General features: G+C 39.4%; 1 pseudogene; it reads right to left on the bottom strand.

Moving 5' to 3' along the window:
- The window catches only part of LOC148005149 (Y-box-binding protein 1 pseudogene), a 39668-nt pseudogene extending 23558 nt beyond the window's left edge, over positions 1-16110 (bottom strand).
- Between the last annotated feature and the right edge of the window lie 265 nt (positions 16111-16375).

The raw sequence follows: 16375 nt of genomic DNA, 5'->3' as shown, positions 1-16375 counted from the left end.
GAAATGACTAAGAGTAGGCTAGCCTGCCTAACCTGGAAATGATGTGAAAGCTAGTTACTTATTCATTGCTAAACTTGAGTGAGTTATGCCTTAGATTTCACATGAAAGCATCTTAGCACCTATACTCTGAAGACAGATAAGCATGGGAAAGGCATGCTGGGAATTTGCGAGCTCGCCATTATGTAGAGATCTAGTGTCCTGTAAGCTTAGGGAGGAAGGTCCAGCCAATGTACCAACTCCCATTGATGTCTACTAAGCCTCCAAATGAAGCAAGGTTATGGGATCCTGAGAGGCAGCAGATGCCAAAACCAGAATCTAGTCATGCATTCCCTGATGCTCTTTTCCTGTAAAATGTACAGTAAAATGTAATTGCCAATTGAAACAAAAAAATTGAAACGACTGAAGTTGTGCTAAGTCGTACGTTAATTTTTAGATACCAATCATTTTCCTTAGGGGAGATTTATTTTTCCTTCCTTAATTGAATAATTTGGCTAAAATTTCTCTTCGCTAATCATTCTGGGTTTGCTTTTCCCCAAGCAAATGTGCTCTTTTATTGATGTAAACCATTTTATAATTTCAGAAACATGTTCTTAGATCATATCTTTAAGTAATATCTAATTCTTTACATTTACTATCTTACTGTGTACATTAGAAGTTCAGTCTCTATCTCATTCCTCTTTTTAGATGTATTTTTATTCTGAGGCATGTTTCTCCTTCCCTTTTCTTTTTATGTCTAATCAGTTTCATATCAGCACACTTGGTTCACATATCTTCTTATTCCCCATAGTTGCCAAGAGCACAACCTCGGGGTACTTTGCTTTGATAGTTTGTGTAGGACTCGGGGTATGATAGGAATGGGATGTTTCGTGTTTAGGACTGGTAGCTTCTCCATGACACTTGGACCAATTGGTCATCATCCATGTCATTGAGGGCAGAGCTCCCCTTGCCTAGGCTAAAGATGGCATTGCTTCTGTGTTACATGCTACAGAGGATATTTAAGTCAACTACAGACCAAGCTAAGAGGATGAGGAATCTGAAGAACTCCCTTGGCCCAGTCATAACTCTTGTTAAATGAGTGGGCTACAGTCTCCGAAAGGATGACCTTTACCCCACCACTAGCTGGATATCATTCATCAGTCAGGTTGTTTCCAATCTGACTGTGGAATGCTTTTCCATTGAGTGGAGAACTGACTGTTTTAATTTCTAAAACTAAGAAATACTTCAACAGAAGACAGTCTTAAACAGTTGGACTTGTGTGCTAAAGTGTGGAGTATTTGAAGGAATGTAAAGTCAGCATTTTGTAAAATCTATGTTTTTCTCTTTCTCTTTTCAGTAAGCATGAATGTTAGTAAGTCTTTTGAGTTCTGAGATGCTAGTTCACACAAATTGCTCAGCTGGGCAGCCATATGTAAAAATTTTCATTTTGAAAAGGGTGAGGTTTTGAGTGTAATTCCAAGGGAGTTGTGAATTTTTCTTTCCAATTTAAAAATTAATTAATTAGAGACTGAGTCTGTTATGTCCTAAACTGCCCTTAACCTCTTTAGGTTGCTAATTGTCTCATTCCCTTGCCTCCACCTCTGTCCCAAGTGCTGGGTTACAGGTATATGCTGCAATATTCAGTATATGGGGTGCTGCAAATGAACTTAGGGCGTCCTGTCTGTTAGGCAGCACTCTGCTGATAGAGCTCCACCATCGGCTATGATGAATCCTTTTTTAATTCACCTTTACCCTGTCACCCTTCAGTCTATGGGGACTTTTTGGCTGACAGTATTTCCCATGAATATGGCATAGAGTATAGACAGATAAAGAATTTCCGTCTTCTTTCTCAATAAATGTACTTGTAACAACACAGCTACGTCAAAAGCTACCTGAAGTAAAGTACTTCCAAGTGAACAATAATTGGATTCTAAATTCTAAGGAACAGGGAGATGAGAGCATTTTCCCTGCTAAAGCAGTTGGGAGAGGCTTTAATAAGTTGATCAAATTAGTGTATACATATTGAACTTCCTAAATATCAATACAGAGAGAAGAATCCAGTAATTGAGGGCTGGGAAACTTGATAGCTCCTGGCAGAGTGAGAGAGAGAGAGAGAGAGAGAGAGAGAGAGAGAGAGAGAGACAGAGAGAGAGAGAGACAGAGAGAGACAGAGAGAGACAGAGAGAGACAGAGAGAGACAGAGACAGAGACAGAGAGAACAGAGTAGTTTTGAGGAAAACTAGAATTTCTAAGTTCTTCATTGACCAAAGGGAATTTACAAATTTACAGTGACTGTATTTCAGTGGTCAGATTCCCTTTTCTTTTCTTTTCTTTTCTTTTTTTTTGATTTGTACAGGAATAGCTTTTAAAAATAATGTAAACAAATTATTTTTTCACTGTATTTAGAGATTAGAAGTGTCCTCCTTAGTCTCTTCATCGAGGTACCAAGGGATGCTGCAATCTTCTTAATATTCAGGGAAAGGACTGTGGGTTCACACCTATGGAAGACTGCTTGGTTTGTGGCAACTGATCATGGAGAGAGATTTAGATTAGATGCTAATTCTACCAGTGCATTAGCATCTCAAGTCAGACACCAGTTGGGAATCTAAAGCACATGCTAGCCCACAACTGCAGTTAAGTCAGCCTTTACTGCTTCATTCTTCCAAAGCCCAAGGCTACCGACACATTTGGTACACATTAATATCAGTGTGCATTGTGGTTTTAGACTTGTATTTATAGTATTTGTTGTTTCTATTATAAACATTGTGGGACACCATGACAGACTTTTCCTACTGGGAGTAGGACTTAAATGTTTCTTACAGAAGTCAAAAGATAACAACTGGTGTCAGTGCTAGTGTACACAGCTACCAGATCCATGCCTGTTCTGTCTGGTAAGTACATTCCTAAGCAACAACAATCCACAGCTTTTGTCATTTTGGGGCAAACACTAGGCAACTGAGCACAATATCAGTAGCTCAGAGCTCAAGTCAGCTAACCTTTAATGGCTTCCTGTGTCCTGCATTGTCCTTAAATCCTGTGGTCTCCTTACTCTCACTATTTCCTGCCTGCCGAATGATGCAGGGGATTCCTCTTGGTGTCCTCTGTAAATGACCATGCTACTGCTCTAAAACGTGTATATAAGATAAATGGTGTGTTTTCCTGAGTTTTCTTGTGTAGTCCCTCATAGTTGTACCAAAGATCATCCGACGAAAGGAAGAAAAGAGGGAAGAAAGGAAGGGTGAAAGGAGGGAAGAAAGGAAGGAAGGAGGGAAGGAAGAAAGAAAGAAAGAGAGAAAGAAAGAAAGAAAGAGAAAGAAGAAAGTGAGTAAGGAAGCGAGAAAGAAAGGAAAGAGGGAAGGAAGAAAATATCACCTCTCTTCATGTCTTACAGAATCTAGAGTTTTTCTTAATCTATAAACATTCGTACCTCTTATAAAATATTTATCAAAATATTAGGGCAGAAGTTTTGACTGTGTTTACTTCACTATTGAGCTTAGTAAACTTGGAATTTTTTCTTCAGGTTTGAGTGGGAACAGTTTGTACTTTGGAAACATAAGACTACACAAGGCAGTGTATTTGAAACTTTCTGGAAAGGGTTTCCAAAGCCCTGTTTCCTTTTCCTGCTGCACAGCGCATTGTATTATCAGAGGCTTTGCAGTAGAGCAGGGCAAGTCAAGTGACTAATTCTAACCAATGAAAAGTAAGCAGAGAAAAGGTCTTGTGTCATTCTTGTTTTTCTCTTGTCTCCAATTTACACGAGGACACCAGCTCAGGTGTTCTCTACAGGACAGCTGCAGTGAGCAGGGAGAACTGTTTGAGAATCTTCCAGTCGTTAGCCAGTGTTCTCTTTCCTGATTTAATTAGATTTTCATTTTAAAAAATAATTTGTACTTATTCTTTGAAAATGTCACATATGAGTATAATTGTATTTTAATCATATCTACCTTTCGCTACTTTCCTTCATTTTCCCCTAAATGTCACAACCTGTCTCCCTTTAAGTTTCATGGCACTGCTATTGTTGTTTTTGTCGTTGTCATAGTCCTTGTCCTTATCACCATCACTGTCAATTACCAATCTTAGTTTCTAGCCAACATTATCTTGTAGTTGGTCTGGTTTCGGTGACACAAACTCACTCATCCAAATTCTTTCTCCTGCAGATTCAGTTGAAACAAACCCAGGTATTACCCTTTGTCATGGTTCCCTGTAAGTCTATAAAATGTGACCCTGAGAGAACAGGGTTAAAATGTGCCAGTGGCACATCAATTATGATCTTGCTTCTTTGATACCATCAAATATCTTAGGAGCACTCTTTCCTCTATTCTCTCTCAAACTGTATGTGCTGATTGGTTTTTGTCAGTTTGGCACAAAGCTAGACCTATCTAGGAGGATAGACTCTCCATTGAGGAATTAATTAGCCTGAGGATACATCTTTGTAGATGTTTTACTAATTGTAATCGTAGAATGACAAAACCCATTGTGAGTGGGCCTGAACTGTACAAGTAAGGTAGATGAGCAAGGCTGGGTACACAAATCAGTAGTCAGCCTTTCTTTCTGGTCTCTACTTTGGTTCCTGTCTAAAGAGTCATGTTTGGCAAGCTTTTCTCCTTATCCCAATGATGATTCTAACAGGAAGAGTCAAACTGACCCTTTTCAAGTGTTTTTGGTCGGTGTTCTGTCACAGCAACAGAAAGCAAACTAGAATATGATATCTTCCATTGTTTGATTTAGAAAAAAATAACGTTTAGATATTTCAGGAATTCAACATATTTCTCTGCCTTGGAAAGTACTGTGGATCTCCTTCCTTCAATGTCTTTGTTTTTGGTTTTTCTGTTTAATATAAAAATCTGCATTTACTCATGGACTCTCACAGTGTGAATTTTAATGATTTCGTCTATATAGAAGGCATTATCACATCCTCTTCTCTCTGTATTTCTTTTCTTTTGTTTTTTCTTTTCTTTTCTTTTTTTTGGAGCTGGGGACCGAACCCAGGGCCTTGCGCTTCCTAAGCAAGCACTCTACCACTGAGCTAAATCCCCAACCCCTGTATTTCTTTTCAATTTGAGCTTACACAATGGACCTTCAGTTAAGGCAAGGCTCAGCTTTGTGTCCTGACTGCTTCATAGCTGACGTGATTTCATTTGTGTACTGTTTGATAACTTGATATTCTAGATGCTGGTCATAAATCATTGGATGCTAGTTTCACCAATTATTGAACTAAAGCTGTAATATATTAATATTAGAAGCACATCATTACTCATTTGTAACTTATATGCAACATGTCTCAAAGAAAAACCACTTCTTAAAAACTACTTGGTTATTCTGAGATTCAATTCAATTTGAAAATAGAACAGGGGGCTGGGGATTTAGCTCAGTGGTAGAGCGCTTACCTAGGAAGCGCAAGGCCCTGGGTTCGGTCCCCAGCTCCGAAAAAAAGAACCAAAAAAAAAAAAAAAAAAGAAAATAGAACAGATGTTAGACTTTTTTTAAAAAGCCAGCTATACTAGAGCTTTCTAAAAGGGTTGTTGTTTGATATAAATGGGAATGTGTTCATTCTTCTGCATTTGATGTAGTGTGTGTGTGTGTGTGTGTGTGTGTGTGTGTGTGTGTGTGTGTGTCCTTGCATATTTACGTGCAGATTAAAAGTCAATATTAGGTGTCTTTTTCTGTTGCCCTCTACTGTATTTTTTGAGGCAAAGTCTTTCTCTGAAATTTGTGTTTACTCATTAAATATATAGATTTACCATCAAGTCCCTGACACTTGTCTGTCTCTGTCTCCTACCCCAAATATTTCTACTACACATAAGCATCAGTTGCTTGCTTTTATATGGTTCCAGGGATTTGAACTTAGGTCTTCAGACTTGAGCAAAAGCACTTTACCCACTGAGCTATCTTTCCTATCTTCCACAGTTCCTTGGGTGCATTTCCTTCTGGATTTTCCTCCTCCTCCTCCTGCTTTTCCTCCTCCTTTTCTATTTCTTTTTTTTTTTTTTATTAACTTGAGTATTTCTTATATACATTTCGAGTGTTATTCCCTTTCCCGGTATCCGGGCAAACATCCCCCTCCCCCCTCCCCTTCCTTATGGGTGTTCCCCTCCCAACCCTCCCCCCATTGCCGCCCTCCCCTCACCAGTCTAGTTCACTGGGGGTTCAGTCTTAGCAGGACCCAGGGCTTCCCCTTCCACTGGTGCTCTTACTAGGATATGCATTGCTACCTATGAGGTCAGAGTCCAGGGTCAGTCCATGTATAGTCTTTGGGTAGGGGCTTAGTCCCTGGAAGCTCTGGTTGCTTGGCATTGTTGTACATATGGGGTCTCGAGCCCCTTCAAGCTCTTCCAGTTCTTTCTCTGATTCCTTCAACGGGGGTCCTATTCTCAGTTCAGTGGTTTGCTGCTGGCATTCGCCTCTGTATTTGCTGTATTCTGGCTGTGTCTCTCAGGAGCGATCTACATCCGGCTCCTGTCGGTCTGCACTTCTTTGCTTCATCCATCTTGTCTAATTGGGTGGCTATATATATATGGGCCACATGTGGGGCAGACTCTGAATGGGTGTTCCTTCAGTCTCTGTTTTAATCTTTGCCTCTCTCTTCCCTGCCAAGGGTATTCTTGTTCCCCTTTTAAAGAAGGAGTGAAGCATTCACATTTTGATCATCCGTCTTGAGTTTCATTTGTTCTAGGCATCTAGGGTAATTCAAGCATTTGGGCTAATAGCCAATTATCAATGAGTGCATACCATGTATGTCTTTCTGTGATTGGGTTAGCTCACTCAGGATGATGTTTTCCAGTTCCAACCATTTGCCTACGAATTTCATAAAGTCATTGTTTTTGATAGCTGAGTAATATTCCATTGTGTAGATGTACCACATTTTCTGTATCCATTCCTCTGTTGAAGGGCATCTGGGTTCTTTCCAGCTTCTGGCTATTATAAATAAGGCTGCAATGAACATAGTGGAGCACGTGTCTTTTTTATATGTTGGGGCATCTTTTGGGTATATGCCCAAGCTCCTCTTCTATTTCACACCCTTAGTTAAAGTTTTATTTGATACCACAATTACAAAAATTTGTCATTTTCTTAGAAAATCAGTAGATTCCTAAATATATTCTTTCTACCTGCTCTTCTGCATTGGGGGTGGTTCTATGAACACCACTTTATATCTATGTAATAGTACCATATATTAAACTCTTCAGCTCTTTTGTTACTTTAAATAGTGTTCCAGTAAATAGATTTGTGCATGTGTCTTTTTCATAGACATGGCAGCTGTCTCTATGATCCCTAGTTCCGATAGTAACATTGTTGGATTAGAGAAGAACTGCATATCCAATCTTACTAAATGTGGCCAAGTCCCCCTCCTTTAGACTCATAGCCTTTCGCACACCTAGGGGCAATGTGAGAGAAATCTGCTTTCTTATAGTTTTGCCAATAGGATATGCAGACAAACTTGAATTTTTAACAATGAAAGGGTTCAGGAAGAAATCATATTTCAATGTCATCTTTCATTGCTCCCAAGGCTCTTTTCCATTTTCTTACATTTCTGTATAATTCTTCTTCAAAACCTACTTCAAAAGGCAAACTAGACTTTTTTCTTTCTTTACATAAATGCTCATTTGTGCAGGATGTACATGTACATGGTGCTCACATTTATGTGTACAGGTTCCTGCCCCCATATGCACACATGTATGTGGAAGGTAAAACTTGAGATTGGGTGGTCGGGTGTTGTTGTCACTTGAGGTTGTTCTCTGCTGTTACTGAGCCAGAGACTTATGGTGAACCCAGAGTGCACCAACACCTCGAGCCCAGCCACCCAGCTTATTTTAGGAATCTCTTCTATTCCCATCCCCACCTCTGGGATTGGTCGCAGGTTGGTTTGTTTGTTTAGCTTTTGTTGAATGCTAGGGATTTGAACTCTGAGCCTTAAGCTTTTGGGACAAGCATTTTATCCCAAGTCATGACCCTAGCCAGCCTTTCCTATTTTGTGAACACTTTTCTACCAGGTGGTTGGGCATATTTATTTTCTTTACAAAGCTTTTCCTATTAGGATAACTAAATTTCATTTTATGCAGGTTGCCTTTAGAAATCCTGAGGTCAATTTGATTTCCCATATAACGCTTTTTGTTTTTTGAAAATATAAAGTGTTCTGATCTCATTTTATTCATTTTAAAGGCCAATAGTCTTGTTTGAAGATGTGTTGAACATTTCAAATGTTCAAGTTTAATTATCTTTTGTTTTTGAAAATGTTAAATTTTTTATTTTTATTAAGCATCCTATTTAATTCTTCTCAATTGACTTTACAGGTCTATAATTTATTCATGCATTGTTTTTCTCTTCTAGATCTGTCACTTCTATCATTTTGACTATTTTTCTCCTTTTGAAAAAATTTTTATTGGATATTTTATGCATTTATATTTCAAATATTATCATTTTCTTCCCTCTCCCATTCTCTCCTCCCTCCCCCTGAGTTTATGAAGATGCTTCCACTCCCACCCACAATCTTCTACCTCAACACCCTAGCATTCCTCTACACTGTGGAAACAAGCCTTCACAGAACCAAGGGCTTCTCCTCCTATTTTCCTTGATTGAAAGTTTTATTTTAAAAATGGTTTCCTGTGATTTTTGCATCAGGTATAGTCTTGGGTATTATTCATTTGCTTTCATAGTCCTTGTTGGAATCTTGATTTCTGAAATGGTTTTTCTTAAACAAGGTCTCATGTAGTTGGGGCCATCCTCAAACTCATTATGAAATCAAGGTTATTCAAAAATCCCAATCTCTGTCTCTACTATCCAAGGGCTTGGGATACCATTCTGCTTGGTTTTTTTTCCTTGTTTTATGTAAGCTTCTTTTCATATCTATGTGTTTTCTAATATCAACTTCATATTCCACATTTTTAGCTAATACACTGCATTTTGGGGGGCTTTGGATGCTGTGCTACCGCACACAATGATTTACTGTAGTTTTGGAACCCTTTAATTTCTGAGTGTGGTAAGTGCTAAGTGCATAGCCTACACCTATCCAGATCCTACATCAACAATGTTATATTTTTAATTGATACTCATTTTGTTTATTCTCTCTTTTCCTCTTCTTATCCAATTCCTTCCTTCATTTCCTCCCCCTATCTCCCTTCTTCCTGAATTCCCTCATCTTTCTTTTGTTTCTTCTTTACTTTTCTCCATTTTTATTCTTTTTTTATTACTTTTTTTATTAACTTAAGTATTCCTTATTTACATTTTGAGTGTTATTCCCTTTCCCGGTTTCCGGGCCAACATCCCCCTAACCTCTCTCGCTCCCCTTCTTTATGGGTGTTCCCTTCCCCATCTTCCCCCCCCCGATTGCCGCCCTCCCCCCAACAATCACGTTCACTGGGGGTTCAGTCTTAGCAGGACCAAGGGCTTCCCCTTCCACTGGTGCTCTTACTAGGATATTCATTGCTACCTATGAGGTCAGAGTCCAGGGTCAGTCCATGTATAGTCTTTAGGTAGTGGCTTAGTCCCTGGAAGCTCTGGTTGCTTGGCATTTTTGTTCATATGGGGTCTCGAGCCCCTTCAAGCTCTTGTAGTTCTTTCTTCAACGGGGGTCCTATTCTCAGTTCAGTGGTTTGCTGCTGGCATTCGCCTCTGTATTTGCTGTATTATGGCTGTGTCTCTCAGGAAAGATCTACATCTGACTCCTGTCGGCCTGCACTTCTTTGCTTCATCCATCTTGTCTAATTGGGTGGCTGTATATGTATGGGCCACATGTGGGGCAGACTCTGAATGGGTGTTCCTTCTGTCTCTGTTTTAATCTTTGCCTCTCTATTCCCTGCCAAGGGTATTCTTGTTCCCCTTTTAAAGAAGGAGTGAAGCATTCACATTTTGATCATCCGTCTTGAGTTTCATTTGTTCTATGCATCTAGGGTAATTCAAGCATTTGGGTTAATAGCCACTTATCAATGAATGCATACCATGTATGTCTTTCTGTGATTGGGTTAGCTCACTCAGGATGATGTTTTCCAGTTCCAACCATTTGCCTACGAATTTCATAAAGTCATTGTTTTTGATAGCTGAGTAATATTCCATTGTGTAGATGTACCACATTTTCTGTATCCATTCCTCTGTTGAAGGGCATCTGGGTTCTTTCCAGCTTCTGGCTATTATAAATAAGGCTGCGATGAACATAGTGGAGCACATGTCTTTTTTATATGTTGGGGCATCTTGTGGGTATATGCCCAAGAGAGGTATAGCTGGATCCTCAGGCAGTTCAATGTCCAATTTTCTGAGGAACCTCCAGACTGATTTCCAGAATGGTTTTCCAGTCTGCAATCCCACCAACAATGGAGGAGTGTTCCTCTTTCTCCACATCCTCGCCAGCATGTGAGGTGAAATCTCAGGGTTGTTTTGATTTGCATTTCCCTTATGACTAAAGATGTTGAACATTTCTTTAGGTGTTTCTCAGTCATTCGGCATTCCTCAGCTATGAATTCTTTGTTTAGCTCTGAACCCCATTTTTAATAGGGTTATTTGTCTCCCTGCGGTCTAACTTCTTGAGTTCTTTGTATATTTTGGATATAAACCCTCTATCTGTTGTAGGATTGGTAAAGGTCTTTTCCCAATTTGTTGGTTGCTGTTTTGTCCTAACCACCGTGTCCTTTGCCTTACAGAAGCTTTGCAGTTTTATGAGATCCCATTTGTCGATTCTTGATCTTAGAGCATAAGTCATTGGTGTTTTGTTCAGGAAATTTTTTTCCAGTGCCCATGTGTTCGAGATGCTGCCCTAGTTTTTCTTCTATTAGTTTGAGTGGATCTGATTTGATGTGGAGGTCCTTGATCCACTTGGATTTAAGCTTTGTACAGGGTGATAAGCATGGATCGATTTGCATTTTTCTACAGGTTGACCTCCAGTTGAACCAGCACCATTTTCTGAAAATGCTATCTTTTTTCCATTGGATGGTTTTGGCTCCTTTGTCAAAAATCAAGTGCCCATAGGTGTGTGGGTTCATTTCTGGGTCTTCAATTCTGTTCCATTGGTCTATCTGTCTGTCTCTGTACCAATACCATGCAGTTTTTATCACTATTGCTCTGTAATACTGCTTGAGTTCAGGGATAGTGATTCCCCCTGAAGTCCTTCTATTGTTGAGAATAGTTTTAGCTATCCTGGGTTTTTTGTTATTCCAGATGAATTTGCAAATTGTTCTGTCTAACTCTTTGAAGAATTGGATTGGTATTTTGATGAGGATTGCATTGAATCTGTAGATCGCTTTTGGTTAAAATGGCCATTTTTAGTATATTAATCCTGCCAATCCATGAGCATGGGAGTTCTTTCCATCTTCTGAGGTCTTATTCAATTTCTTTCTTCAGAGTCTTGAAGTTCTTATTGTACAGATCTTTTACTTGCTTGGTTAAAGTCACACCGAGGTACTTTATATTATTTGGGTCTATTATGAAGGGTGTCATTTCCCTAATTTCTTTCTCGGCTTGTTTCTCTTTTGTGTAGAGGAAGGCTACTGATTTATTTGAGTTAATTTTATACCCAGCCACTTTGCTGAAGTTGTTTATCAGCTTTAGTAGTTCTCTGGTGGAACTTTTGGGATCACTTAAATATACTCTCACATCATCTGCAAATAGTGATATTTTGACTTCTTCTTTTCCAATCTGTATCCCTTTGATCTCCTTTTGTTGTCTGATTGCTGTGGCTAGAACTTCAAGAACTATATTGAATAAATAGGGAGAGAGTGGGCAGCCTTGTCTAGACAATCCCTGATTTTAGTGGGATTGCTTCAAGTTTCTCTCCATTTAGTTTAATGTTAGCAACTGCTTTGCTGTATATAGCTTTTATTATGTTTAGGTATGGGCCTTGAATTCCTATTCTTTCCAGGACTTTTATCATGAAGGGGTGTTGAATTTTGTCAAATGCTTTCTCAGCATCTAATGAAATGATCATATGGTTTTGTTCTTTCAGTTTGTTAATATAATGGATCACGTTGATGTTTTTCTGTATATTAAACTATCCCTGCATGCCTGGGATGAAGCCTACTTGATCATGGTGGATGATTGTTTTGATGTGCTCTTGAATTCGGTTTGCCAGAATTTTGTTGATTATTTTTGCGTCGATATTCATAAGGGAAATTGGTCTGAAGCTCTCTTTCTTTTTTGGGTCTTTGTGTGGTTTAGCTATAAGAGTAATTATGGCTTCATAGAAGGAATTCGGTAGTGATCCATCTGTTTCAATTTTGTGGAATAGTTTGGGTAGTATTGGTATGAGGTCTTCTATGAAGGTCTGATAGAATTCTGCACTAAACCCGTCTGGACTTGGGCTCTTTTTGGTTGGGAGACCTTTAATGACTGCTTCTATTTCCTTAGGAGTTATGGGCTTGTTTAACTGGTTTATCTGTTCCTAATTTAACTTCGGTACCTGGTATCTGTTTAGGAAATTGTCCATTTCCTCCAGATTTTCAAGTTTTGTTGAATATAGGCTTTTATAGTGAGATCTGATGATTTTTTGAATTTCCTCTGAATCTGTAGTTATGTCTCCCTTTTCATTTCTGATTTTGTTAATTTGGACACACTCTCTGTGTCCTCTCATTAGTCTGGCTAAGGGTTTATCTATCTTGTTGATTTTCTCAAAGAATCTATTTTTGGTTCCGTTGATTCTTTCTATGGTCCTTTTTGTTTCTACTTGGCTGATTTCAGCTCTGAGTTTGATTATTTCCTGCCTTCTACTCCTCCTGGGTTTATTTGCTTCTTTTTGTTCTAGAGCTTTTAGGCGTGCTGGCAAGCTGCTGATATATGCTCTCTCCTGTTTCTTTCTGCAGGCACTCAGAGCTATGAGTTTTCCTCTTAGCACAGCTTTCATTGTGTCCCATAAGTTTGGGTATGTTGTATCTTCATTTTCATTAAATTCTAAAAAGTTTTTAATTTCTTTCTTTATTTCTTCCTTGACCAGGTTATCATTGAGTAGAGCATTGTTCAATTTCCACGTATATGTGGGCATTCTTCCCTTATTGTTATTGAAGACCAGTTTTAGGCCGTGGTGGTCCGATAGCACGCATGGGATTATCTCTATCTTTCTGTACCTGTTGAGGCCCGTTTTTTGACCAATTATATGGTCAATTTTGGAGAAAGTACCATGAGGAGCTGAGAAAAAGGTATATCCTTTTGCTTTAGGATAGAATGTTCTATAAATATCTGTTAAGTCCATTTGGCTCATGACTTCTCTTAGTCTGTCGACATCACTGTTTAATTTCTGTTTCCATGATCTGTCCATTGATGAGAGTGGGGTGTTGAAGTCTCCCACTATTATTGTGTGAGGTCAATGTGTGTTTTGAGCTTTAATAAGGTTTCTTTTACGTATGTAGGTGCCCTTGTATTTGGGGCATAGATATTTAGGATTGAGAGTTCATCTTGGTGGATTTTTCCTTTGATGAATATGAAGTGTCCTTCCTTATCTTTTTTGATGACTTTTAGTTGAAAATTGATTTTATTTGATATTAGAATGGCTACTCCAGCTTGCTTCTTCTGACCATATTCTCGGAAAGTTGTTTTCCAGCCTTTCACTCTGAGGTAGTGTCTGTCTTTGTCTCTGAGGTGTGTTTTCTGTAGGCAGCAGAATGCAGGGTCCTCATTGCGTATTCAGTTTGTTAATCTATGTCTTTTTATTGGGGAGTTGAGACCATTGATGTTGAGAGATATTAAGGAATATTGATTATTGCTTCCTTTAAATTCATATTTGGATGTGAGGTTATGTTTGTGTGCTTTTCTTCTCTTTGTTTTGTTGCCAAGACGATTAGTTTCTTGCTTTTTCTAGGGTGTAGCTTGCCTCCTTATGTTGGGCTTTACCATTTATTATCCTTTGTAGCACTGGATTTGTAGAAAGATATTGTGTAAATTTGGTTTTGTCATGGAATATCTTGGTTTCTCTATCTATGTTAATTGAGAGTTTTGCAGGATACAGTAACCTGGGCTGGCATTTATATTTTCTTAGGGTCTGTATGACATCTTTCCAGGATCTTCTGGTTTTCATAGTCTCTGGTGAAAAGTCTGGTGTGATTCTGATAGGTCTGCTTTTATATGTTACTTGACCTTTTTCCCTTACTGCTTTTAATATTCTTTCTTTATTTTGTGCATTTGGTGTTTCGACTATTATGTGACGGGAGGTGTTTCTTTTCTGATCCAATCTATTTGGAGTTTTGTAGGCTTCTTGTATGCTTATGGGCATCTCTTTCTTTATGTTGGGGAAGTTTTCTTCTATGATTTTGTTGAAGATATTTACTTGTCCTTTGAGCTGGGAGTCTTCACTCTCTTCTATACCTATTATCCTTAGGTTTGATCTTCTCATTGAGTCCTGGATTTCCTCTATGTTTTGGACCAGTAGCTTTTTCTGCTTTACATTATCTTTGAGAGTTGAGTTGATGATTTCTATGGAATCTTCTGCTCCTGAGATTCTCTCTTCTATCTCTTGTATTCTGTTGGTTTTGCTTGTATCTACAGCTCCTTGTCTGTTACTTTGGTTTTCTATATCCAGGGTTGTTTCCATGTGTTCTTTCTTGATTGCTTCTATTTCCATTTTTAATTCCATCAACTGTTTGATTGTGTTTTCCTGGAATTCTTTCAGGGATTTTTGTGATTTCTCTCTGTAGGCTTCTACTTTTTTATTTATGTTTTCCTGTGTTTCCCTAAGTGTGTTCATGTCTTTCTTGAAGTCCTCCAGCATCATGATCAAATATGATTTTGAAACTAGATCTTGCTTTTCTGGTGTGTTTGGATATTCTGTGTTTGCTTTGGTGGGAGAATTGTGCTCCAATGATGCCATGTAGTCTTGGTTTCTGTTGCTTGGGTTCCTGTGCTTGCCTCTCGCCATCAGATTATCTCTAGTGTTACTTTGTTCTGCTGTTTCTAACAGTGGCTAGACTGTCCTATAAGCCTGTGTGTCAGGAGTGCTGTAGACCTGTTTTCCTGTTTTCTTTCAGCCAGTTATGGGGACAGAGTGTTCTGCTTTCGGGCCTGTAGTTTTTCCTATCTACAGGTCTTCAGCTGTTTCTGTGGGCTTGTGCCCTGAGTTCACCAGGCAGGTCGCTTGCAGCAGAAAAGTTGGTCTTACCTGTGGTCTCAAGGCTCAAGTTTGCTCGTGGGGTGTTGCTTATGAGCTCTCCGAGGGGGCAGCAACCAGGAGGACTGGCGCTGCCCTTTCTGGGAGCCCCTGTTCACCAGAGTCCCAGATGGCGTTTGGTGTTTTCTTTTGGAGTCAGAGATGTGGGCAGATTGTAGTCTTTTCTGGTTTCCCAGGTGTGTCTGCCTTTCTGAAGGTTTAGCTCTCCCTCCCACGGGGTTTAGGTGCAGAAAACTGTTTATCCGGTCGGTGCCTTCAGGTTCCGGGGGTGTCTCAGATGCAGCAGACCTGCTGCTCCTGGGCCCTCATCTATGGGAACCCAGAGGCCGTATACAGTTTCCTCTTGGGCCAGGGATGTGGGCAGGGGTGGGCATTGTTGGTGGTCTGTCCCGCTCTGCAGTCTCAGGAGTGCCCACCTGTCCGGGCAGTGAGCTCTCTCTCCCATGGGGTTTGGGAGCAGTGAGCTGGAGGCAGGGAGGGAGAGATTGACTCAGAACTCTTAAGGATTGATTTCCCAGGACAATAACCGTAAGACCGTCCTTGCTGTAATTTGCACTGGGGTCGTATCCCACGCAGGGGCAGTGGAGTTCGACCTCCATTTTTTTTCTTAAGCTAACATCTTGCCATTTAGTCAAGTCTGGCATCAAAATGCTAGGTAGCCCATGTGAACTCATGTGAACTCATGGAACTCCTCTTCCTTCAGTCTATGGAAATGGATACCTTAGTTACTTTTTTTTGAGGTAAAACATCATGATCAAAATCGACTTATGGAAATAAACATTTATTGAGCTTAAAGTTCTATAGGGAAAGTCCCTAATGGAAGGGAGGCATGACAGCAGGACGGGAAACCAAGAGATCACATCTTAACCATGAATACTATGCAGCTAGAGGGTGAACCAAGAGTGGGGCAAGACTAATCTCTCAGAAAAAAAATTGCCTATGTTCAGAGTGATATGGCCTTATAAAAAAGCATAAAGCTCCAAAGCACAACCACAGCGATATGCTTTCTCTTGCAAGGCAGAGAATTTTGTACCTTCTAAAGGTCCATAAAGCACCGCCATCATGGAACAAGGCCGAATATGTGAGCCTATTTCTCATTCAAATTATCACACATGAATTGTAGGAATGAGCCACCACATTTAGGAACATTATTCTTTCTTTAACACACTAATGCTTTCTTCTAATGAGGAAAAATAATAATCTCAAATTACATGACATATTAAGTAGGGTCTTTAGAATTCCCCCTTGGCAGTTTTTGAAGTTTACCTGCACATCCTCTGAAGACAAAGTACTTAATCAAGGTTTTTATTCATTTATTTTTATTAT

This window comes from Rattus norvegicus, chromosome 6 (genome assembly GCF_021556685.1).
Source record: "Rattus norvegicus strain SHRSP/BbbUtx chromosome 6, alternate assembly SHRSP_T2T, whole genome shotgun sequence".
In the NCBI taxonomy this organism is placed as follows: domain Eukaryota; kingdom Metazoa; phylum Chordata; class Mammalia; order Rodentia; family Muridae; genus Rattus; species Rattus norvegicus.
Note: the sequence above shows the minus strand (reverse complement) of the source record. Positions and strands in the feature narration are given on the sequence as shown.